This window comes from Dendroctonus ponderosae, unplaced genomic scaffold (genome assembly GCF_020466585.1).
Source record: "Dendroctonus ponderosae isolate FM_Combo_2020 unplaced genomic scaffold, Dpon_F_20191213v2 Dpon_F_20191213_3, whole genome shotgun sequence".
Classification (NCBI taxonomy): domain Eukaryota; kingdom Metazoa; phylum Arthropoda; class Insecta; order Coleoptera; family Curculionidae; genus Dendroctonus; species Dendroctonus ponderosae.
Window position 1 is genome coordinate 7,071,438 of NW_026018508.1, and position 25,045 is coordinate 7,096,482.

Below are 25,045 nucleotides of genomic sequence, written 5' to 3' on the forward strand. Positions count from 1 at the left end.
TTAAAAAACTGAAACAAGTCTTAGCATTCAAAATTTAATATTTTTCTATCAGTAGTAGTTTTTCAGCTAGAAACTGGCTTTCTGTGTCTTCAGTTGTTCCGCTTTCCCAAAAATCATAAAGAAAGACAAAGAAATTATGGGAAATTTTGTATAACCATTATTATGCTTTGTTGGGGTTTATCCTCAATTGCGGTGGTACATCCTTAAAAACTTTTTTTATGTTTCAGGTAAGCGCATCAGCCCCAGTATTTTTTAAGGTAAAGGATTACATAATTTTCGCTGTGCTTCAAGTTGATACCACCGTAAAACAGTTCAGATAAAAACTACTCACGTTTACTGGATATTAATATAATTATATTGGAAAAAACAACACAGTCCACCACTAAAAGATACTAGAAACAAACTGAAAGGTAATCGTAATTAAATTAGTTTAAAATGCGCACGCGAAATACTGACATCACTATGGACGATTGTCTGCTAAGAAGCACTAAAAAAATTGAATTGTGGTTATAATAACCAGTTTCAATATTGAGCTAATGGTGTGTTTACGTTGCAAATTAGCATTGATGGTTTTTTTACTTATTACAATGACGATGTTTCGCCGTGTCAAAACATAGTATTATTAACTTAGTACCTATGTTTGAATTTTAGATTAATATTCATTTTCAGTTTAGTGCGGTAGATCCACATGTGGATATTTTAAAATGTTACATATTTAGGTTTTTTTGAAGAGACACGGATGCAGATTTGTGCTGAATTTTATTAAGTCCTGCATACAGCTCACGCGCAATTTATAATTAAGTGGAAAAAATCCGGTTTATTGGGTGAAATTGGGACATCAATATTTTAAGAAACGCTGTAAAAATCTAGGTTTTTTACTTCATGGTAACATTGATTTAAATATGATAATGGAAACGCATTAATGATCAGCGTCAATATAAGTATCGATCTTTTCCTTGACATAGAAAAACCGCTTGCAATTTATTAGCTGTTGCAATTTCAAAGTACTGTAATTGTTGTAATCGATATTAATTGTTTGGTAGTTAGTCGCAATTATTGAATATATTTACATATATCACCTCATATTACAGCACTATTATTTTGATTTATTTTGTTAGTATGAACTTTATCCTCAATTTCATGTATAAGTTGAACTCAAATGCAAAATAAGTTTTAAAGCTAGAACTGCTGTATATGTTGAGTATTCTGCATTGTAACCTGCTGGAGAAGTTGGAAAAATATATATTTAGTATTCAATACATCTTTTCCTTGAAAATGTTAAAGTCTAAATACATACATGTATGGCTTTTATTTATATCAAAAGTTAATAGTGCGAATCTGTGTCAATGTCGCACGGTTGAAATTGCCTGTAAGGCCATGGCAGGATTACATATTTACAACAGAATACGAAATTTTTTTATTGAATTTTTAAGTATTTGGTATGATAAACTTTACCCAAACAGTTCATGGTTGCCACTTGATTTTTATAATTTTGCCTCTCATTTTCGTTTACGGTTTGTTCTTTTAGAAAATTATTTAATGGCAGCAACTTAATTTAATATGATTCTGGTCGCTTATGGAAATCAGTAAGATATAAGTAGAATATTAAAACTAAAAATCAAACCTAAACTTTTATCAAAAACACGTAGATACTATTTGAGCGAAATATATTATAATTGTGGGGAAAGTGTGTTGGATTTATGACTTATAGACGATTTCTCGATATACCTACTCAGTAAATGATCATACAATCAGATCAGACTAGATTGTAAGCGAATTTTCAGCTTACTCTCAAGTGAATCTGAGGGAACTTTTGTTCCGAAATATTGAGATTTAATTGAAGTCTAACGCTGCGTTTTCTGTGTCACATGATTAAAATCTTAATAAATTAATGAGTTTGACATTGCTTTTTCATAAACCATGTTTGCTCCAGATTTGGGAAGAATTTGAGTTGAAAATATAAATTTTTTTAATAGTCATGTTGTAGTGGATCGAATTTAGCGCTATAAATTTACAGTTGACTGACGATACAAGCAAGTTCAGTAATCGACATACGCAAGATAAAAAAATTGCATTTTTGCATGTTTATTTTGAAATCGCAAATTGTGAATTTTGGAAGCACGCCACTAGATCTTTCTTCACCTAAAATAAGACGAAAATGTTTGTGGTATGTCCTCTGCATAAAACAACTGATATACATGTCTAAAAATGATTAAAGAATTTGATTTTTTCTATATCTATATAGCAATAATTATAAAATAAATATAATAAACTTTTAAGGGCGTTATAGAACAACAAAATAATCATTTTTTTTGTTTATTTAACTTTGGCCACCCCTCTAGTACACGTAAATTTAAATTTGCACAAAAATGTTTAAAGCACAAAGTGTAAGTTTCAAAGTCTAGTTTATTGTAAGATAATATCTATTGACACGCTGTGTGTCCAATTTAAATAGCAGATCAAACTAAGATCTTCTAAAACATGAAGCCCAATTTTTAAGTAATGTTCGAGCTCTACGTCCAATTACACGTCTATTCCATGTAAAAATATAAAATGTTTATTTGTTTTTGAGTTAGTCAATAGGATTGATTGAACTTTGGCCCCGTCTTTTTATCGTTAATTGTATGTTTAAGCTAAGATATCAAATTCAAAAGTTGTAGATATTAAAGAATAGTCTATTTTAAAATAATATTTTCTGATACAGGGTGTCTCTGATTTAAGTGATCAACTGCTTTATGTGTTCCGCGGTCTCTGCTTTAAACCTAAACTTGCGTTTGTTTTTAACACGAAGATCCATTTCTTATTTCATATTCGAACTCTCCGTTAAACTCTCTGTATATTTGATATCAATGCTCCCTGTCGACATTCAATTGCTTTTGAGCTAATAATCATTATGGTAATTTTTAATTTCGACAAAAAAAACATAATCTTAATTCATACAGGGTGCCAGAAACTAAAATTGAGGATTTTAAGGAGGTGCCCAGAATTTTGCAAAACAAAAAAATATATATGTATTCATATAAAAAGTTGTGATATCTATAAAAAGGGCGTGTAGAAAGGCTATATAGAATTTCAAACTGTTATACTATGTAATTATTATTATAAGAATTTACATACTTTCCGCATGATTCAAATTAAATGTTCTTTCCGAAATACAAGCAACTTACTCTTTGGGATCTAAAATTTAATCCGGATCATGCTGCTCTCTTAGAGAAAGCCAAATCCACCCAACATATCAATGGTTGTTGATTTGATCGATAAACGTTGTTCGTCTCCCTAAATAAACTCTATGTTTTTTTCTGAAGTCAATAACAAATTTGTTAACAGCGCCTCTAAGTGCAAAAATTCTGCCATTTCTTTACATTTCTTCAATTCTGCAATCTCTGCAAGGGCAGAGGACTATATCCCAATATGTCACATATAAAAGGTGTCTCTGAATTAGCGGTCAATTTTTCTGGTTTGGTGCTCAAAAATAATGTGCGAAACAACCGGAAAAATAGTAAAACAAGTTTCTAGAAATGTTTTAACAGTCTCCTGTTATTGAGATACAGGCCCTTAAAAAAACACCGTGAAAATAGTTTTTCTTAGCTGGCTTTGGAAATAATTATTCTGATTAATTTTCCTGACTGCGTGTACTTGTTATGATATTCCTATCTTTCCTGGGTCTCAGTCAAAGTGTGAAGTAAAAATTTTGAAACATCGTTTATTTCATTACGTTTCGGCGAGACAACAGCGCCACCATCAGATTTAAAATTTACACAAACTCATGAATGGTAAAAATCAACGTCCTTTTAGGTATTTGCCTTCTTGAAAACCTTGAGAGAAACTCAAGATGTTCTCAAAATACAGAAAATAATGTTCTTGATTAGGTGACAAATTTAACTGCACCAAAGTTACTCTTGTAGTGGATACTTATGGATAAAATAAATAGTTTCTGAGAAAAAAAATGGTAGTTATGGTGGGTTGAATTTATGTCGCTTTGCATTTGAGCTTCTTCTTTGCTTTTCTAAGAAATCAAAATTGGTAATGATAGATTGTTGTGTGGTGCAGAAGGTCCTAACATTGAATTGACGAAATTTATTCTTTTATTATTGGTATAATTTTATTTTTAAAAAATAATTTGTGTTTGTGTAGAAATAAAAGTGATACATATTAACATGCACAAACACTTGTGAAGCTATTTTTCTATCCACATATTCTGGGGCAGTCTTTATATCCTCATATATTACTGAAACCTTCCACATCGCAAATGAAATTAGTCCACTTAAGACAATATATCATTATATAAAACATACAACAAATGATAATGTCATACAAAATTAAGCAGTCAAGAACATTTATCATGAAGTCGCCGCTCAAAAATAAATATATTTATTAATTGAAAAAACCGCTTAACGATTTAAGCGAAGCATAGGCTGGTGGAGGCATATTTGGAGCCTTAATTAGATCACCTCTGGAACTGAGTTCCAGGACCGCTTGTTTACGTCGAATATAATATTTGGAATTCACTCTGAGACTGCCATTGTTGGCAGAAGCCGTAAAATTTTTTCCGCAGGATTTTCGGTTTCTGTTTGCGGTAGAAACTAATTACCCTGCTGGAGGTCTTGTTAATGATTAATTTCCATTAAAAATTTCTTATTATATCGGCACGTACCCAGTATGCTCATTATTACAACAACCTTTAATATAAATAATCAAATTAATATTGAAACTAAGTTACATCTTAATGGCTACCTTTGTTTCAAGGTATACAGGGTGAAGCAACGAAAACAAATAGTATCCGGTTGAAAAGGGTTTGCCATTAACAAATTTAAATAAAAATGTAACCAGAATTGACGTGTGCAAGCATTTTTTTGGCCCATTCCATATTATACACGGTGTCCCGGAAAAATATTTATAATCTCTGAAGAAAATACCGTGGATTTTCTTTCTTGAAGACAATTTTCTGTCAGCTATACGTTTTCAGCTATACAGATTCGTCCTAACTTTGCAACTGGATAAATTCTGATTGTTTCTTTCGATGCGGTTTCTGTTGGGAGCGTTATCTAGTACCATTTGGGTTCTGTTACTCCATGTTGTGGTACAAATTAAGCAACTCAGATAAATTTTCTACAGGGTGGCAATTGGCAAAATGCAAATTTGTGGAAAGTTTGGCATGCTCCTAGTTGGAAAAAAAAGTGTTCTTGGATTTCAACACCAAAAGCTTCAATGTAAACCAAATAGCTCGAAACGAGTTTTGGTTTTTTTGGCCATCTCTTCTATTTACAGGGTGGTCTTAAAAAACAACTTTTTGGTCCTGCAGCGATAACTTTTCTGCTCTTGATCCGATTTTCACTATCTGGAGCTCATCTTGAAGGATAAACTTTATAGATTACCCAAATCTGAATTGCCTCAAAATTTGTAATTCTGAAAATTTGTCAACTAAGTGAAGTTAGTTACTTTTAAATATTTTGCTTATTCATGCAACCCGCTTTAATGATTTTTTTCTCAATTCGAGATCAAGTTTGAGCTTTAGTTTAAAGGAAAAAATACATTACTGCAGGACCAACAAGTTCATTTTTTTTAGACCATTCTTTAAATTAAGGAGATGGTCGCCGGATCTAAAAACGTTTTTTAGAATAGACAAAAAAATATTTTTTGTTCAACTGAGAGCTGTAGACCTTTTACAAATTTCGCATTGTTACATTTGACATCCTGTAGAATTTTTAGCTGAAGCAATAATTATATGCAAACACCCACACTAAATGAAAAATAATTGCACTAAATAGCGCGTCAAACGGAAATCAAATAGCTATCAGCAATCAGAATTTATCCATTTCCAAAATTATATTGTCGGAATATGTCCGTGTTACGTCTATTTTGTTGAGCAGTTGCAATTGGACTTTGCTGAGTTTGCTTTACAAAACTCACGTATTTATTGATTTATTATTTTATTTTTATATTTTTTCTTAAAGGTTCTAATTCAACGGCAACAGAGTTTTTAAGAACTGAAATACATATAGTAACTAAGTGAAGCACGTTGATTCAACACATAAGTTACTCGCACCCCAGGTTGTTTAATATGGGTATTTGTTTAACAGTTTTTACATGTTACAACAGCACTTGCAAATGTAATTAACAAAGTGTTTGGATTGCGTGCCTTATAAATTAATAAAATATTTTATGAAACGAAAATATATACACGTAGCTGCTGACATAGAAGGTTAGTATCATTTTGGGTGCAACGCAATATTTTTTGCAAGTAAATTTCGTGTTAGTGCGAGGTAAATCCGCATAATTACAACTGTAGAAATTGTAAATTTTTACATAGCTATCGCAATAAATACTCGGGCTGCTACACTTTCTGAAATGGGAACAATTGCATTCAACAAATTCAAGTTTAATAGCGCCTTTCGTCAATTACTTCGGAACTTACTGGATTATCACATTAGATATAGGGTGATATGGGGTAAGTGTTTAGTAAAAAAGCATACATTCAAATGTCTGAGTAAATAAAAACGAAATTAATTAATAATAAAATTTGTTCAATTTTAGATTGGGCTGGTCTTTAATGATCTTCCAATACGTTCGTACACTGTATTGATCTGCAGTAAATATTGTTCGGTTCACAATTTTTTAAAAAATCAGGGATCTTATTTTTTCGTAAACAAGAACAGTTCCCCGACACTTGCATTAGCATTTGCACATTGGGTCACAAAAGGTCTTAAAAGAGTAAAGAAAGAATACGCATAAATAATACTTACCAAAAACGGAGATATTTGCAAAAAATCTGCGTTTTAAGTCTGAAATTTGGGAACTATGTTTCTGATTCACAACCGCAACGACGTTTTTATTACCGGCTGCCTGAAGTGTACATGAACAAAGGTAACAAGTGCAAATAGCAGGGAAATAAAAAACATAATTTTCTAAGTGGAATTTTAAAATCGCCACTCTATTCAGCTAAAAACAATTCAATGCCTGAAAGTTTAGTTTTACAATTGAGCAAGGACCGTTTATACAATTGACCGCAATATAACAATGACTTGCGCTGCATACAAAAGTTTTCCAAATAGAAACCAAATCTTCCAATACATTCGATAATGAGTTTCTTTCTTAAGTTAAAATTTATTTTTAAGCTTTATTCACTGATTTATCAACTAAGCAAGTTTGGACCGTGTTTGTCGCTTAACATATCAAATATTGTGTTACCCTAAGATTAGCAAACTAAAGTGTGTCTTGTGTGTTCTTTGTGAATAATAGAACGAGTTTGGTCTCTCATTCAAGAATTGCCACATTTACACCCAATAAAACTGGTTAATAGTAATCAATTAATAGTAATTAGTAAATTATAATACAGCTAGTTCAGAACATGATTTGATATTCTGGTTTACCGAATCAGATAATATCGAGATTTGCAACTGCATTACATTTACAGTACTGAATAAATACAGGGCTTTTATTTTAAAATGAACCAGCTTAAATATGTTAGAAACACGAAAGATACACAGACTTAGATAAGAAGGGAAACTTCTTGCACATATACACAAAAGGTATTCTAATAATGCAGTAAATATTAATTGACCAGTAATTTTTTCTTGGCGGTTCGATCTAACCAGTGGTGAGAAGAAAATGATCTTTTTTAGCTACCAAGTTTTCGGCAATTTATTTTTCCTCCTTTTGCAGAGCTTGCAGAATTATTACAAGAATTAATAAAAAAATGATCCATGAAACACACGGGGCACATAACTTAACAGACGTATACGAGGTATAAGGTTACTGTTGAGTCTCATACCAGCCTTGAAGAAGACGGAAAAATAAATCTCCTAAAGCTTGGAAGACCAGAAAGTTATTTTTTTTCTCACCACTGAGTGAGTTACATAATTTGCAAATTTCCATTCATTTCGAATATTTTGAGACACTTTCGGACTTTCCCAACTTTATAACAATATTTTAATTGTGACCAGTTTGCCCACTTTTATCGACTTCAGTTCTTTTACGTTTTACGAGACTCTTATGAATCCACCTATAATTTTTTGCACCCTATATGTATATTGGTTGAAGCCATCAATAACGCTCGGAATGGCACATCAAAGATATTTATACAATGCTTCCGCCTTTCAGAATCTAAAGTAGTCAGATGCGAATAAATAAGTTATGTTCTGCTGGTTACCAGCAAAACGGTTGGATAAATGTTCCGGAAGGGAAGACACGAATGTGACACTAAACTTAATCTAAGTCTGAGGGCAGTTTAACATTTTCAGTTGCAAAGCTTTTAATTGACTGATTGTCTTGTTTACTAACTAGAAATGTTTAGTTTATTATTGAACGCAATTCAGGTGAAAATTACTATAATATGCTGCACGCACACATTTCAAAAGTTTTAGTTTTCCTCATAACTTTTCATATAATTTTGTTGTTGTCCTGATAGTGTAATATTAATTCACGAGACCTTCATTTTTCTATTATTTGCACGCACCAAACAGTGACCTTTAAACAGACAATTCCGCGAATATCGCAATTGTTTTAATCGAGAAACATCGTTTTACGTTTTTGCTGAAGGTTTTCCTGATGAATAAAATAATTGATTCGTCATTTTACGTAACGGTTTAATAGCAATTGGATTTACCTAATCTTCATCACTTATCTGTTTTAACATTCTACCGAACATTGTAGAGCCCATTAGTTCAAATATGTATTTTAAAATAATTCTAATAAAATCTTCGGTGTTCTATATATGCACTGTATTCAGTAAGCCAAATTGGAAACTGTTAACTAGAAACTCATATTTCTATCCAACACAGTCGATAACTAACGTCAGTGTTTGAGCCTTAAATTTTATGAGAATATTAATTAAGATCCTACAACGAAATTACCGTAACAAACACATACATTAAAGCGGTACAAACAAATAGATCAGATAAAAAGCCCTCAGATAGGTATACGTTAGAAATTGAAATCGAAGCATATAAATTCATCTAGCAAATAGAAAAAAACTCTCAATAGGAATCCAATTGATCCTATTTTTAAAAGCCGAAAATGGCAAGCTTCTAATTAATCAATTATAATTATATATTCTTCAATTCTAATTAATTCAACACGGTTAAAAAATCTAATAGCCCAATCACCTGGACCATCTTGACAATAATGAACCTGCATGTAAATATATCTCACGCTTCAGAGATACGAAACCTTTTGCAGAATTCTACTTTAATTTCTCTTCTATTCTGGAATTCTATTTCCGGAAAGGCCCTATAACTTTTTTCTGAGATCTTTCGATTGAAGCATTTTCCAAGCATAATTTATTTATATTTGCGATACTGGATGCGATATTGGATTGGCTCTATATATTTTTTCATCTGTAACTTAAGCTCTACATTTTGTTTTAAGAAATGTAGAACTAGAACAACGTTTCATTGCTCCATTGCTCTGCGAAGCATTTTAACACTAAAATTGAGTTAGAAACTAACTTCGGTTTTTGTCTTTCCTTTATAGAAATAAGTACGTGTCAACCAATAAATTTCTCAGCACTCGACAATAAATATCTAATATTTGTTTACAAGAAGCTTGCTTGTTATCTAAATTGTGAGGATGTTTAATTGTACTTATAATTATTATCACTCATAATTAGATGATCACTGCCAAATGTACAGGGTGTCAAAAATGTGTGGAAAATTTAAATTTTGTGTACTTAATATTGTTTGTAATTTAGCATTACTATATTTGCAAGTACTCAAATTGAGATTGGAAGCTTTCGATTTTTTAAATGTTAAACGTTTATTTTGGCACTGCGAAACTTCAGCATTGCGACTGAACATGCAAATTTCAAGCAGCAAATGGGACATAAAACGCTAAGAATAGTGATAGAAACAAAATGATCTTCCTTTGGGCATATATTAACGATGAAACATTCAGAAGTTACCCTGGGTTTGGCTTTCTCTAAGAGAGCAACATGATCCTGATTAAATTTTAGATCCCAAAGAGCAAGTTGCTTGTACTTCGGAAAGAATATCCAATTTGAATCATGCGGAAAGTATGTAAATTCTTATAATAGTAGTTACATAGTATAACAGTTTGAAATTCTATATGGCCTTTCTATACGCCCTTTTTATAGATATCACAACTTTTTATATAAATAAATATATATTTTTTTGTTTTGCAAAATTCTAGGCACCTCCTTAAAATCCTCAATTTTAGTTTCTGGTGCCCTGTATGAATTAAGATTGTGTTTTTTTCTGTCGAAATTTAAAATTACCATAATGATTATTAGCTCAAAAGCAATTGAATTTCGACAGGGAGCATTGATATCAAATTTACAGAGAGTTTAACGGAGAGTTCGAATATGAAATAAGAAGTGGATCTTCGTGTTAAAAACAAATGCAGGTTTGGGTTTAAAGCAGAGACCGCGGAACACTTAAAGCAGTTGGTCACTTAAATCAGAGACACCCTGTATCAGAAATTATTATTTTAAAATAGACTATTCTTTAACATCTACAACTTTTGAATTTGATATCTTAGCATAAACATATAATTAAAGATAGAAAGACGGGGCAAAAGTTCAATCAATACTATTGATTAACTCAAAAACAAATTAAGATTTTATATTTTTACATGGAATAGGCGTGTAATTGAACGTAGAGTTCGAATTTGACCTAAAAATTGGGTTTCATGTTTTAGAAGATCTTAGTTTGATCTGCTATTTAAATTGGAGACACACGGCGCGTCAATAGATATTATCTTACAATATACTAGACTTTCATACTTACACTTTTTGTATTAAACATTTTTGTGCAAATTTAAATGTACGTGTACTAGAGGGGTGGCCAAAGTTCAATAAAAACCTCGATCAAGGTGGAGTCTTAGTTAATTAAGCATTTAATTAATAAATAGTTACATTTACTACATTTGCATGCTAAAATGTGATAGCAATCAGTTTTGCTTCATTATTACTTTCAATGAGGTCGAATTAATTTATAATATAAATATAAATAATAAGTCACTGATAATTGATATTTCGAATCCATGACGGAATTCCTACTCCGTGAAAATCAATTATGTATCCATTAAGATTGCCGACTATGGAAGCCATCATATCGTGCGAGTATGTAAACGAATGTTGTGTTAACTTAGTAATCCGAGAATAACGTTTGATGGATTAGAACAGACATTAATATAAAATATTTTAAAATTCAAGCATGAACGCTATGGGGCACAATAAAAATCTCAGAAAAAGTCGTTTGTTAACATACTGCATGAACAATGTTATTCAAAATGATATTTTATTAAAATAGGACTGTCCAAGTATGCAGGTTGATCCTTATAGGGTTTTGCTGATTTTAGTAATAAGTGTGGAACAAACTAGTAAACGTTCCCCGTTTTTAATAAATTTGGTTATACATCAGAATATTCTATTTAACTCAAAAACATCCTTAATCGTAATCGTTTCTTTGCTTTTTTGGTGCAAGAGAACGTGTGTCTCCTACGATTCCGTTTTGTACCATTTGCCTTAGAAGTGTATTTACAATATTTTTTTTTATTTCATTTTTTATTCAATAACTGAGTTAAAAACAATGTCCAGCACGGAACGACATTTAAATCTGTAAACCAATAAATTACATTTTTTACATTAGCAAAATCTGTAGGGTTATCAACATTTCTTTCTATTAATTTGTATTCAAAATTGAGACATATAAACGCTGTTTGCAGGAAAATGGAACTATTTTAATGCTTAATTATATAAAATGTAACTCGACAAAACTGATTTCTAGTTAAAGCACGTTCCTTGGAAGATGGAACGTGAAGTAACGATCAAGTCGACTTTGTATTAAATGGAAATTTTTTACAAGAGAAACTCGATTTATTAAATTTGAGTTAACGGTATCGAAGATGCTGAATTTTACATTTATGTTTATTTGAATAGTTCCTGACGTTTGAATCTGAAACTTAATTTTTTCTTGAAATCGTTGCAATTGAAAAATGCTAAAAGGTTTAAATAACTTACGCGACCTAAAACTATTTTGATTGTTTAATGCTAGAAAGTTGGCAACTTGTGAACTTTGAAATTCATTAGTATTTCTTTCGTTCAGTATTCTCTTTTATAAATTTTATTAGTTAAATATCCTGAATACAGAAATATCCGTTGTTTAAAACCAAAAAAATAAATTTACATTTAAAGGACCTCCTAAATCAGGAAATATAAAAGTAATATAAATAGGGATGAGCAAACTAATCAGAAATTTTAAACCTGTAAAAATTTGTAACTAATTTTAGTATCATTGAAATTCAAGGCGCGCTTGTAATAAATAATCTGTTACATAAAATTTGCTGTAATAAATTATCGTCTGCCATTCTTAATAGGAGTGATTGGGTCGTGATAATAAATGGCATCAACCAAACGAAGTGTCAATTTGTGTAATTTTGAAAAGAATAATAAAAGGTCCAAAAATTCAATATTAATTTATCGTCCATTGCAGAACTTATTTCGTATGTTTCATAAATAAATTGATCCAATTTTCTAGGCGAACAGTGTCTGTGTTAAAGCAGACAACATAAATTTCAAGCAAAGCTAACAGTCTAATCGCAGCAGGCAGCAACACAAACTAAATAAATACTCACATTTAGGAATATTTTCCGGGCTTTGAAGCCGTGGTCTATGGGAATTTCTTCCTGACGTTTCGTCCACAACTGCGGTAGACATTATCAAAAGCGATGAGGCAGTGGGCGAAGTGATCTTCCGTGCTTTCCGACTAAGACTTCAAAGCCCGGAAAACATTCCTTAATGCGATTTAACCGGCCGTGAAAGCCTTCATAGTCTGATAAATAAATACTGTTTAACATTTATTAAGTTTTGTTTTTTGAAAATTGAGCAGAATATCTGTCTTATTTAGAGTTTAGATTTAAAGTCAGAAGTTACTAGAGGTTTCAATGTGAAATATCTCTAAAGCTGTGAGAGATATCGACTTGAACCGAACACTTTTTCGTTCAGGAAATGTTGTAAAACGAGATATTGCCAACAAAAAGCGATATTTAAAATCCCCTAAAAAATACTGTTTTAAATGGCTCCAGACTATTGCAACTATCGCCCTCTCGAGATCACAAACAAAGTATGAGGAAACTTGAATTCCTCTATCTCAAAACCCCCAAACACATTTTTTGTAATAATAAAACTGGTAGACATTTTTTTCGAAAAATGCACATGACTCGTAACCTAGTCGTCTTCTCAACTGCGAAAAAATTATGCTTATGCAACACCAAAATGCTTTTGCAAATTTTCATTTAAATTAAAATAATTATACGCGAGGAAAAAGTGTTAAATATAGAAGTTTTAGATTTTTTCTATTATCTACAATTTTTCCATTGAACGTTTTCCGCTTAGAGGTCACGTTTCGCCACCAATAGCAAAAAACCGTTTTCAACTCCTAAACTGCATCCCCATTTCACCATCCCCAATGTTTTCAAGTTAAATTTTTTTTCTTAAAATTGGAACCTCCACAACATTTTCTACGTGGTTATTGCCTCTTTTTTTTCTTTTTCACAAAAATTATAGATCCTAGATACAAATCAGAAGAGCATGCTGGCTTCCGGGCACGCAGATCAACCATTTACCATATATTTGCGCTCGACAATAAAAAAAAATCGAAAAGAAACGCGTCGGGTCAAGAAATGTCTGTTATATGTTAACATTCAACAAGCTGTTTTGTTTTTCCTGCAATATTCAAAATATACTTACCAGGAATGTAATATAATCAATTAAAAAATTAAATAAAAAAAACATTATACACGCCCTTCGCCGGCGATCAAGAACTAGTCGCACCAGACTTTGAAGATTTGAACGTTTATCTAAGAATACAAGAGATTGAGATTTGCATAAATAAAACAGAATATTTGTGCATTGAAAGCAAAGGGGAAAATTTCGGACTTGAAAATCATCAAATCAGTATGTTGCATATACTGGTATATTGTGTATATTGGTATGTTAATGTACCTATTTGAATAGGTACATAAGTATTTAGGCCCGTATCAAAGCACATCACTAGAAGAGTCGTCGGACGACGCAATCAAATATCGTAATATGGAGACATTCAGCAGGAAAGCGAGGAAGATCACGACAAATTGGCAAAGTGTAATCTAAGAAGATATGAAAGAACGAGTTTGAGAGGTAAAATTGTGGAACGATAGAGGAAAGTGGAGAACGGGTGTTGCTGCATCGACAACAAAAAAATGCTAGAATAAATGTCCGAAATTATTACAAAAATGAACATGTTTTTTGCGCAGGTATATTAAAATATAGTTATTAATATTATGTCTTTGGAAGCTTGATTGAAATAACTCTCAATTCTTCAACATTCACACTCACAACTGTCTTTGGTTTCACCTGTGTTCACTGCTTCTTCTGGTTGCACTTGCGGATCTTTTGAAAAATGACATGAAACAACATATGGTCAGTGCTAGTAAAAGATAATTTAATTTAAGTTACATTTTGGTCAATATTTAAATTTCACTCGTGAATTTTTCTTTTCTGCTCAAAAAAATTTGCAGAGCAAAATATCACTCTTTATGGTTGAATAGCAGATTTTTAAAATAAGGAAACGCAGCAACCATTCAACATTCAAAACCGCCTCGTCTGTTATTGTAGCAAATCACATGATAATATTTTGTAAAAACATGCACCCCTTTTGATATCATTGTAAAGGCATTCTAACCAATAAAATCTGAGTTTCCTGCAGTTGTTCCACCGGTTTCAGTTTTTTAAATTGGAATTGTTGGTTAAATGTTTTTGTAATGTATTGTAAACAACTGCGCAGCTAATTTATAATTTGATTTACTTCGTTCAGTTTAAGGACCATTTACGATTAAATGATTTTTCTGAATGAGTAAGAAATTAGAATAAATTAGATAGTTATGTTTAATATGTTATGCGGAATCTTCATACGGAAGATTTAAGAAATCTTAAGAATCCTGATCAGTACTGATTATTTGTTGTTTTTGTAGATTCAATTTAAGTAACGTTTTATTTGATTAAGAAACATGTCGTAGTCAAAACTGGATAGTTACTTACTTATTAACTTTCGCTTTAATGACCTGCAACGACTTTAATTGCGCGATAGTTAATGTCTATCAGTATCGGCTGTATAAATTATAAAAAGTGTTTTATTTGAAAAATCTCTTTAAATGTGAATATGTAGTTCTTTATATTATAAAGTTTAAACTGTATCTAAATTATCCTATACTATTTCAACGGAACCTTGAAATTATTTAAAATTAGCATTAATAAAGTTGTTGATATTAGGTGTTCAAGTATTAATGCCCCAACACCTAAATTTAAAAACTTTTAAGCAATTAACAAAAACTTCTTCAAATTAATGACTCCAATTTTGAACAAACTTGGATGTAAAATGTGATAATCACGATACAGAAGACGCGATCCTAATGAAAAAAATCATTCAACATCAACAATTTTGTTACTTAATATAATTTAATTTTTTCGTCCTTGAAATTAGCAAAAGTTTCTGTAAACTTTTTTTTTCAGGAATTTTTTAACGCATAACCAAATGCATTGGTATATGTTTTGATCTTAGGGACAGTGCATTATTAATTATTACCTTATACTCCAACCATCGATTTAATCCTATGTAAAGTGCCACCACTAACTTCACTAGTTTTTGTCCAGTTTTTTTTCAGTTTTTGATTTAAATATTTTACTTAAGCAAATATATACAAAAAACTCTTTTAATGTATCCGCACAAGTCCACTTTATCGGTAGCCGTTTATTAGTTTACTGGTGTTAAGGTGCCATAAACAAACATAACTGGTGTCCTTGCATTTGATGGAAACCCACTGGTGTGTGCTACCATGCCTACTAAAGCTCAAGCGGCCAGATCTACAGTATGAATAGCTACTTTTATCAATTTTTGTACACAAGGTGATCCAAAATTGAAGTCATTTCTCTGGACGAGGTGTCTGGGCGTATTTGGGAAGTACAGAAAAAATTACCAAAAAAAAAAAGGTTTTTACGAGACATTCGAGAAAAAACTAAATCATAAATTCGACACCGCAAGGTAAACTTGAAGTCTTTTCGAGATTGTTATACATTTTGAGTTTTTCAGAGTACAATTGACAATCTAACCACAAATAAACTGTAACACTGAAAAAATGTATGCGTGCATGCGTTGCTGTCTTTTGGTCAGTTTTCTATTTGTAAGCATTTGGTATAATGATAAACGGCTATTAAACTACTTTCGAATATAGCTTACACCGTATCAAAAATCAACTTTTCAGTAATCAAATATATTTATTTACACAGGGAGCATAGGAAGATAACAAAGAGTTAATTATTTGTTGGTAATCACCTTTTTAAATTTGGAAAATGTGATCAAATTTGTATGCCTTTTTGGGCAACAAAAATTATAGATTAAGCTTATAAGGTGTGGAGTAAAAGAACAATTTTTTTATAGCAAATAATTAATAACTGCAGTAAGTTGCTTGGTAAGTTTTCCTTATAAATAATGTTAAATTATCAGAACTCATTAAATTGCATAACAAAATATTTACAAAATGCGGACCAAGGGAAAGAAAACTTGCCATTAAAGCAGTGTTTACTTCTTATTGTCAATCACCTTGTATTTGCCCTAATAAGCGCATCACCTGGCACGTAAGCATACGTATTACATTCATTAAAGCGATCATTTATCAAAAGAATAATAATCAATCGGTTAATAGTTTTGGCCCGAAGCAACGGAAAATTATCGCGTAATTAGAGAAAACGAATATCTATTTACATTGGAGAATATCATACGTCCGGAAATTCAATTCCTTTTGAATCGATTTACCACTTTCTTCATGATTACCTTAGGTCATGAATATTTGGAATCGGAATTTACGTGAATGGGGATTTTATTGAGATAAATCTTGTGCGACAGTATTCTTAGTTTAATTTGGGTCATTCAGAAGGGGAGAAACAACGTGATAAAAATATACAAAAAATGTAATTTTAGAAACGAAAATGAAGGCTCTCAGGCGCATGATAGTCATGTGATAATATACCCTATTTGTTATAATTAATATAGGGTGTGTAATTTAAATTGCTGTGATAAATTGCTGGCCTTTTTCTAAATTTAGAAAATGTGATATCCCTTGTTTTTAATTATATTTTATGAACATTGGCCATATACATAATCACCTTTAAAATTACTTAAGGAAGTCTAAAATGGAATTGTGACAAATAGAAAGAATTCTTTGTTTTATTAATTATATTGTACTTCTTTCCAATAACCAATCGCGTTTAGCAGTGACTTTAGGAATTATTTAATCAAAACTAAACTTTGGAACTGCGTCATTTAATTACTGCTTCTCTCAAAAAATTAATTAATAAATACTTAGTTCATTTCTCAAGCGACCTTTGTCAAATATGTTGGCATAAAAGTTTGATGGTAATTACGAAACTTCGAAGAAACTTAAATTATAAATATTTTTATTCCCTACAGCGATGAAAGTTTACAACTTTCAGGTTGTCACCGTGTTTATCGGGAGTATAATACACTTTTATTTTTACGAGAAACATGATATTTTTCAGTTGCGGCATTTGAAGTTAAATAAAATCTGATAAGGACCTAGAAGAGAAAATCAAATTGTTTATACACTTCTACTGAAAGTAACTTTGATTGTTCAAATTTCAACTTGGAATTGGAAGTTTGTTCTGCAATTGTGGTCATTTTCAAAGCAGTTTGAAAAGATGTGTTGGCTTTTTTCCTTAATCTGCTCTAGAGCTTCTATTTCAATTTATATGAGAAAAAGTTAATATTTGCAAAACAGTAATTTGACTGCTGCACCTAAAAGAGATGTACTCAATTTTCTACCTTTAAAAAAACTACGAAACACACGCTGATTATGGCCTCAGTAGGTTCTGATGGGAGTAGCATTAGGTAGCATAGGGTAATTTAAAATAAAAATATCTAATAGAAGTATTTTAGAGAAAAGAGTTCATTAAATTTTGTAATTTTATATTATCGTTTTTTACTAGTGGCTCTATTTCCAGCAGAAATTATTTCTTTATGGTATTTTACTGTATAGCCAGCCGTACCTGCACTAACCTTTGACTAATGTTGTAAATGTTCAGATCGGAAATTTCTGCTTTGATCTTAAGATCTGACTTCCACAGATCGTTTTGAAAAATGTTTTTTATCAACCTATCTATTTAAGTACATTTGATATTCTTAGTCTCCCTGATCGGATCTGAATGATGTGTTTCATGAAAATATAGAATAGTAGTATATTTCAGTAATTTCATAATAAAACAGTGTCAAGAATTGGGTGATTTTGGTCAATTTCTTAGAAAAGTAACCAAAGACCCACATTTTCCGAGCAGCTCTACTGGGAATTATTGATTACTATTGAGCAATGTCAGCTTGTTTTTCATGAAAAACTCTTAGTTGCTGTGAAACTCGTGATGTTAAATCTTTGGATACGGCAATTCTTTTTCCTATTTCCATAAATACTCTAATCATAATTTGCTCTCAAAACCACTATTATTGCCATACATCTTTTAATGCTTGAAAAATAGTAAACTGGAAATGTCAATTTTTATTTTTCAATTTGTTGCAGTACAATTCAATAGTGTATCTAGCTATTTAATACGTAATAAATATTTAAGAAGCAAAGAAATGTTTGGAGACCATACCAATTTTTCATTTATTGCGATATTCATAGAACTGTTTAAACGAATTAGCACTACAATTATTTTCGCATTTGTTGGTTGCATTTATAAGGAGGCGACACCGTTTCTTGCTGTTGAACAACAAGATATAGAGAAAAAACAATTTTCCGCTACAAGAGCTACAGACACAAAAGACGAAAAACACTTCAGTCCGTTGAAAACAAGAACTATGATGGTATTCCATTACAAACACTTCAAAAATATTGGTTTTGTGTTAATTATAAAGTGATTCAAAATTTGCGTCATTTGCCTCGGGTTCTTCATAATCTAACGTTGACAAGTTCTGTAATGAAAAGCAATGGAACATCGAGATGTGTTAATCTCAGGCGTCCCAAGACCGGTTTCAACCCCCTTAGCTCTCATCAGGTGGGTTTATCCTGAAATGGTTTATTAACGCAAATAGGCTCGAAACCGGTTCTGGGGGTACCTGAGATAAGACATCTCAAAATATGTATTTTGTTACATCAGGATGTGTAATGTTTGTCCAAAAATATGGTTGCGGCTCTGCGTTTTGAGAAAACATAACTTTTCCAAATAGAAAATGCCCGTAAGTGTGATCAAGTCTTGTAATGTTATATTTGTGGCTTTTAGCTACGATATTAGTCTGGCAAACGACGATTAAACCACTTAAAAATATTGCTTAAAAGCAAAGTGGAAATTGCATCTTCAAGAACCAATTTCGTCTAAAAGTACATTCAACATTTTTCCGGTAGTTTTCAAGTCAGACCCATATAGAACTGACAATATTTTTGAATCACTCTGTAGATTTATAAGCAGATAACTGAATTAGCGGTTATTATTGTAAGCGTGTCATGTCTATCCGGCGTGCATTTGTTTCCGTCGTATCTATCTCGATCCTGAACAGGCTGTGGTATAGTAGGCCAGATATTGATCGACATTTTAAATGGTTATGGCCATATCGATAATGAACAAATCGAATCTACCTATTCCAATTCTATATATTTTCTATTTCCTCTGTTTGTGTATCCCCTCGGTTAGATGAATGGTGACTTTTAGATATATCTGATTTCATAAAAAAGCTTCGCTCAATTAGTATCTACGGCCTCGCGCTCAGTAATTGTGCGGTTGTCTTGCTTGGGAAGGTTAAATGTTATTCAACAAGCTTTTTCAGATAAATATGACTAATAATCAATTAGGTGTTAATTAAAATTCAACACCTCTTGGATTTCATTTCTTTTCGATTTTATATTCAAGTATCAAGTAAGCCTGTATTGTGAAATTATTTTTTATATTAGACAGACATTAAAAAAATAATGTGTAACCATTTGGTACTTAAAAGGATTATTGCTGATTTATCTGTTACATATTGAACTTACATTTTACTTAAATAAATCTACATATATTAAAGATTGCTTTAAGCCAAAAACAGTTAGTTCAGTAACATCCCTTATCTTGATCACGTCACGTTACATGCAAATAAATTTGATTTTATGCAATAATATGAGTCACCGCATAAAAGAATAAACAATCGAAGCGGAAGTTCCTGAGCACTCTGAATGTCCAACATGAAAATGCCACTGTCATTCATACATCCGTGAATTAAAAAGGCCGGAAAACGAAATTCATTAGAATTCGTTCTCTGTTCTATAAACTGTTATTCGATGCTAATAAAATTAAGAAATCATTTTCGTGTTTTTATAATTCGTTATTTAAGTTAGGCGGCTTCCGTAAGACAGGTAAGGAGGTCTCATCATTCCGTATTCTTTCTACGACTGAACCGTAAATTTCGATGATTTATTTTAAGGTCGTACTAAGACCAAATGGCGTAAAAGTGTAATAATTTAGAGTATTATCACAAGATTTAATACATTTTTCAAAGAGCTGGATCTATGACAGTCGGGTAGACTAATATTCTTCATCTGCATTTTTCCTAATAGTTTTCTTGCATTATTGCCATTTAAAAACAATACAGGTAACTGAACTGCGTAAATTAAATATGTTCAGTTAATAATGTAATTAACTTTACATTAGTGGTAAATATACTGCAAGTCACTATACAGTATTAAACAATACATTCATTTAAAAACAATTATTGTAATTTCATAATCTTTCGATTCGAAGTCAATTTTTTTAAACTAAACTTGCTGCAAATCTTAAAAATTGTAAGCGGTGACAATAATAATGGTGAATAATTGAATAAATAATATCTTGGGAATTGTATTTATTTGACTTGTTGGTCAATATTTTAAATAATCTACTAAACGGGGTGATTCAAAATTTTTATTTTTGGGGGGGGGGTTATTGTCTGGGGGGGTTTCGGGAGTACAGGAAAAAGAGTAAACGAAATTAATTGTTATTAAAAACTGAGATATTTGCACAAAACTAGGTCAGTAGGACGGCAACAATGTTCAAAGGTAATCTGCCTTCTTGACAGCGGCGGATCTAGGAGTTTCTTGAGGGGGTGGGCTCAGTGATAAAGAAATATTGACTTTTTGCCTACCACAATCTTTATTCTGCAGATTTTTTATTGCACTTAAAAACAACAATAAATAGTAATAAAAAAACAAAGGAAAAAAAATGAAAACTGAAACTCCGGAACGCCGGAAAAAATAATGAAAAGTATGTCTGTATCCGCCACTGCTCCTTAACCTGTTGCTTCTTGATTATCAAAAAATATGCTGCAAATCAAACATAGGACCATCTCAAAAAAAATAATTAATCGAATTTGAACAGCGAAGTTTATATTCCATTTTCAACTGTTAAAATATTTTATAGATTTTTGAAATTTTAATAAAAATATTTTTCCCGTAGTATCCAAATGCGCCTCTGCACTTAATAATAAAAACAAATTAGTTCTCACAAAAACTGAGATATTGAGATACTGAGAAAAAACAATGTTTTTCAACAATGTGCTATGTGATTTATTCATCACCAAAAATAACAGTTGACCTAAACGACAAATGGAAAATAGAGATCATTCTACTGACAGAACTATTAGCCACTCTAATGAGAGATATTCAAAGTTTTGAAATTGATTTTCAATTTAAGGCGTACGTTCAGTATATCAGTTTTGTCGCAGAACTGCTCACGTCGCTTCCCAACCTCACTCTACAACATCCAGTTTTCATTGGTTACAAAAAGTCGCATGAGAAAGAAGCGTGAGGTTGAAGAAACGTTTTTGCATTTGCAAAAAAGCATTTGATAAAACTTGAGAGATTTGGCCAGAGTAGATTTGGCCAGAGTAGTCAGTCTCCAGAAGTATGGTAACATTTATGCATATTCGAGATTGTTATGAACTTAATTTTCAAATAGAAAGTTATTATTTTTCCGTCTACACTCAATAAAGACATATTTACCTTGAACAGGACTTAGATTCGCTTTCTGCAAAGAATATTTGGAAAAAATACACAGCAAAGACTTGTAACCTCTTTTTTCTTACTATTCTTTCCCCAACCCAAATCTAAGTCGGTTGGATTTTTAACTATAATCGTTAGATATTATAATTTAAGTTTTAAATAAAGAATCGCCGTTATCTCTAAAGACGTTCGACATACAAAGATTTCCATCGTAATGAAATCGGTCTATGCAAAGTCTTCATAGCTGGTAATCGTCGTGTTTTTCTTGTTTTTTTCTTATTATGTATTTCGTTTTTTTATGTTTTTTGTTTCTATATCTAAAGTATCAAATAAGGAATCTAGAAGGGAGATATCACTCACAAATTCAGAAAAATTAATGTGTTTTATATTAAAAAAGTTGTTTTTGTCCCAGGACTTGTACAAACTGATTTACTTTGCACGGGTCAATTTTGTATTCCCAATTAAGTTAATCAGTTAATCGTAAATTTATGTTCGATATACCGAATTTTGGGAATTCTACCGACTGCGCCACGTCGAGTATTCTTTCTGTAACCCGAATATAAGACACGAAACTTAACTTAACGTTAACTATTTATAACGTTATGATAAACGAAAAAATTACCAAACTTACTGATATTTGCTGGTATAAATACTGATTAAGTGGTAAAGATGTTGACCAACACACACTCTAAACATCCATCCATACACTCCTACACTACCTTCTTTCTCAAACCCTTCAGTGTAACAGTAACTACTGTTTGACCCCTTATTAAGTTTGAAAAAAATATAGCTTTTCATTTGAAAACCCAAAGTAATCTTTGAATAGTAGAATGAGTCGTATTATAAATATAAAGATTTTGCAAATTAAATTAGCTAAGCGGTATACAAGATTTGCCGTAAAAAACAAATTTTTTCCCATTTGCACATGATAATTTGTTTATTTTTAAACTCGGATAGTTAAGGCAAAACTTGACCCCGTCAACGAGGATTCATTACTCATCTTTTGAAAGATTTTTCGGCTATTTGAGCTAATATTTCACATGGCTCGGATGTGTATATTGCGTTTTTAATTTAAAATATGTTTAAAACTGATTTGTTCCGTTTGAAAAAGTCATCTCATTCTTACTTTCTGGTTGCTTCAGTTTAATTTCCTCATCCCATCAGATTCTATCTTGACCTTAACATTGGATAAGTGTTTGTTTCTTTATGTAATTTTTTCATGAACTTTCTACTGTTAATACATTCTTTTGAAAGTCTGGTAAAGCAATTCAGGAGTATTTAAACTCTTCCCAAATCTTCCATTTTTCAATAGCTAAAACCCATCGGAGTGGCCTCAAAAATTAATTAAAGTTTTAATCTTCTCTCATTTCATTCATTCGTTTTTTAATGTTTTATTAATGAAATTATAAAGAACTGAATATTGAATTTAAAAACAATGTGGCGCAATAACAAACATTGCTCTTGATCTTGTTATTTTTGATATTATAATGTTTGCCAATAGGAAACAACATTAGTATGATTATCTATGCAATTTTAATGAAGAATTGTTGATATTTTTGCATCTCCAAGTATGTAGTTTCCATATAAAAAGAGCGTTTTGTTTTTTGCGGTCTTCATCATGGCTCCTCAAAACAAAGAACACATACATACGGTCTCAGTAAAGTAAAGGTTATACACAGAACAACAAATAATACCAAAAAAAAAACTCAGACAGTTAAGAGACTCAATTAAGCTGCAGGCAATGTAAGGTTAACCACTCTGAACTGGCCTCAGTATTAGAAATGAAATAAAGGTAACGAAAATGTATTATTATGAGTCACGTTTATGAAAAATGTGTTTTTCAAAAAACTTCAACTGATTAAAATTTTTAGAAATGATGATAATGTCAAGGCAAAAAGTTTCGATGTTGGTAGAACTTGAACTTTTTATATAAACGAAAAGAGGAATATATTGAGATACATATAATATAACCCGGCACACCGCCGGGTTATATTATAAGCCGAATAACTTTTCTGCTATTCGATAAATGCATAATAATTAATAACTTTTAATTAAGCGCTGTACCAAACAGTAAAGTTTTCATACATTTCATCGTCATAAGTCAAAACCGTTAATGCTTCTTGTTTTTTACATTTACATGTTTCTGTTTCGTTTTACTTTTTAATAGCTTTGTTAATCTAGAACCAAAGAAACTCTTTTATTATTAACTTTAGTTTTCTACTTATGTTTTTTTTATTAAATGTTAATGGTTGATTTGTTTGTTTTACACTGTAGTAGTCTTTAATTTGTAAAATGTTACAGAGCACTAATAATATTTTCAAATAAGTACGAATCTAGCCTTTTGTGTGTATAATTTTGTTTTACACTCATTTAGAGATCGTTAAATGTTAATTATTCGTTTGTTAAAAGAAAAGGCAGGGGCCTGCAAAAAAATCGGCTTGAGGCCCCATGATGCCTTCTACGTATCCTGTCCAGCATTATCGACTAATTAATAAAGTTCCCAATCATAGAATAAGTTTTTCAAGAAAATACGCAAAACAAAGCAATTTTTTTGATTGTTCAAAATTCGAACACATCTTACACTCCCACGTGAAGTTTAATTGTAATTATTTAGTTACTTTGAAAAAATTGTGCTAAACTGCGTATACATAATTTTAGTTCAACGTTCTTAGAGTAGAGCTTTCATCTTAATGAAGGTAATGTAATGAGGGGCACTATTCCTGTTAGTATGTATGAAAAAATAATCATGGAAAACGCTTATAGTGTAAAATATGCTTATGTTAAAATAATGGTAATTAAATCCATGCTTTCTAAATGTGATCTGAATTTTAAAATTGTAATTCAAATTGAGGTCATTTTAACATGTATATGTAGTACATGATATAAATATAATTTATTTCTTAATAAATTTTACAATACTGTGACTTGTTACCACTAAAATTTTTGCGACTCTCTTAGTTTTAGTCTACTCGTAGATAAATCTAGGAATTCTGGAAAAAACTTTATACGGAACTCCAGATGACCGACGCCAATTCTGATT

General features: G+C 31.3%; 1 protein-coding gene and 1 long non-coding RNA gene across 3 annotated transcripts in view; one reads left to right on the top strand and one right to left on the bottom strand.

Moving 5' to 3' along the window:
- LOC109534001 overlaps positions 1–441 on the bottom strand; it is a 10,348-nt gene extending 9,907 nt beyond the window's left edge. Inside the window, exon 1 of the long non-coding RNA XR_002171591.2 lies at positions 332–441. This is a non-coding gene — a long non-coding RNA (uncharacterized LOC109534001). The remainder of the gene's footprint in view (positions 1–331) is intronic.
- LOC109533996 (calcium uniporter protein, mitochondrial) overlaps positions 1–25,045 on the top strand; it is a 76,192-nt gene that overhangs the window by 32,214 nt on the left and 18,933 nt on the right. The gene's annotated exons all lie outside the window — the stretch shown is intronic.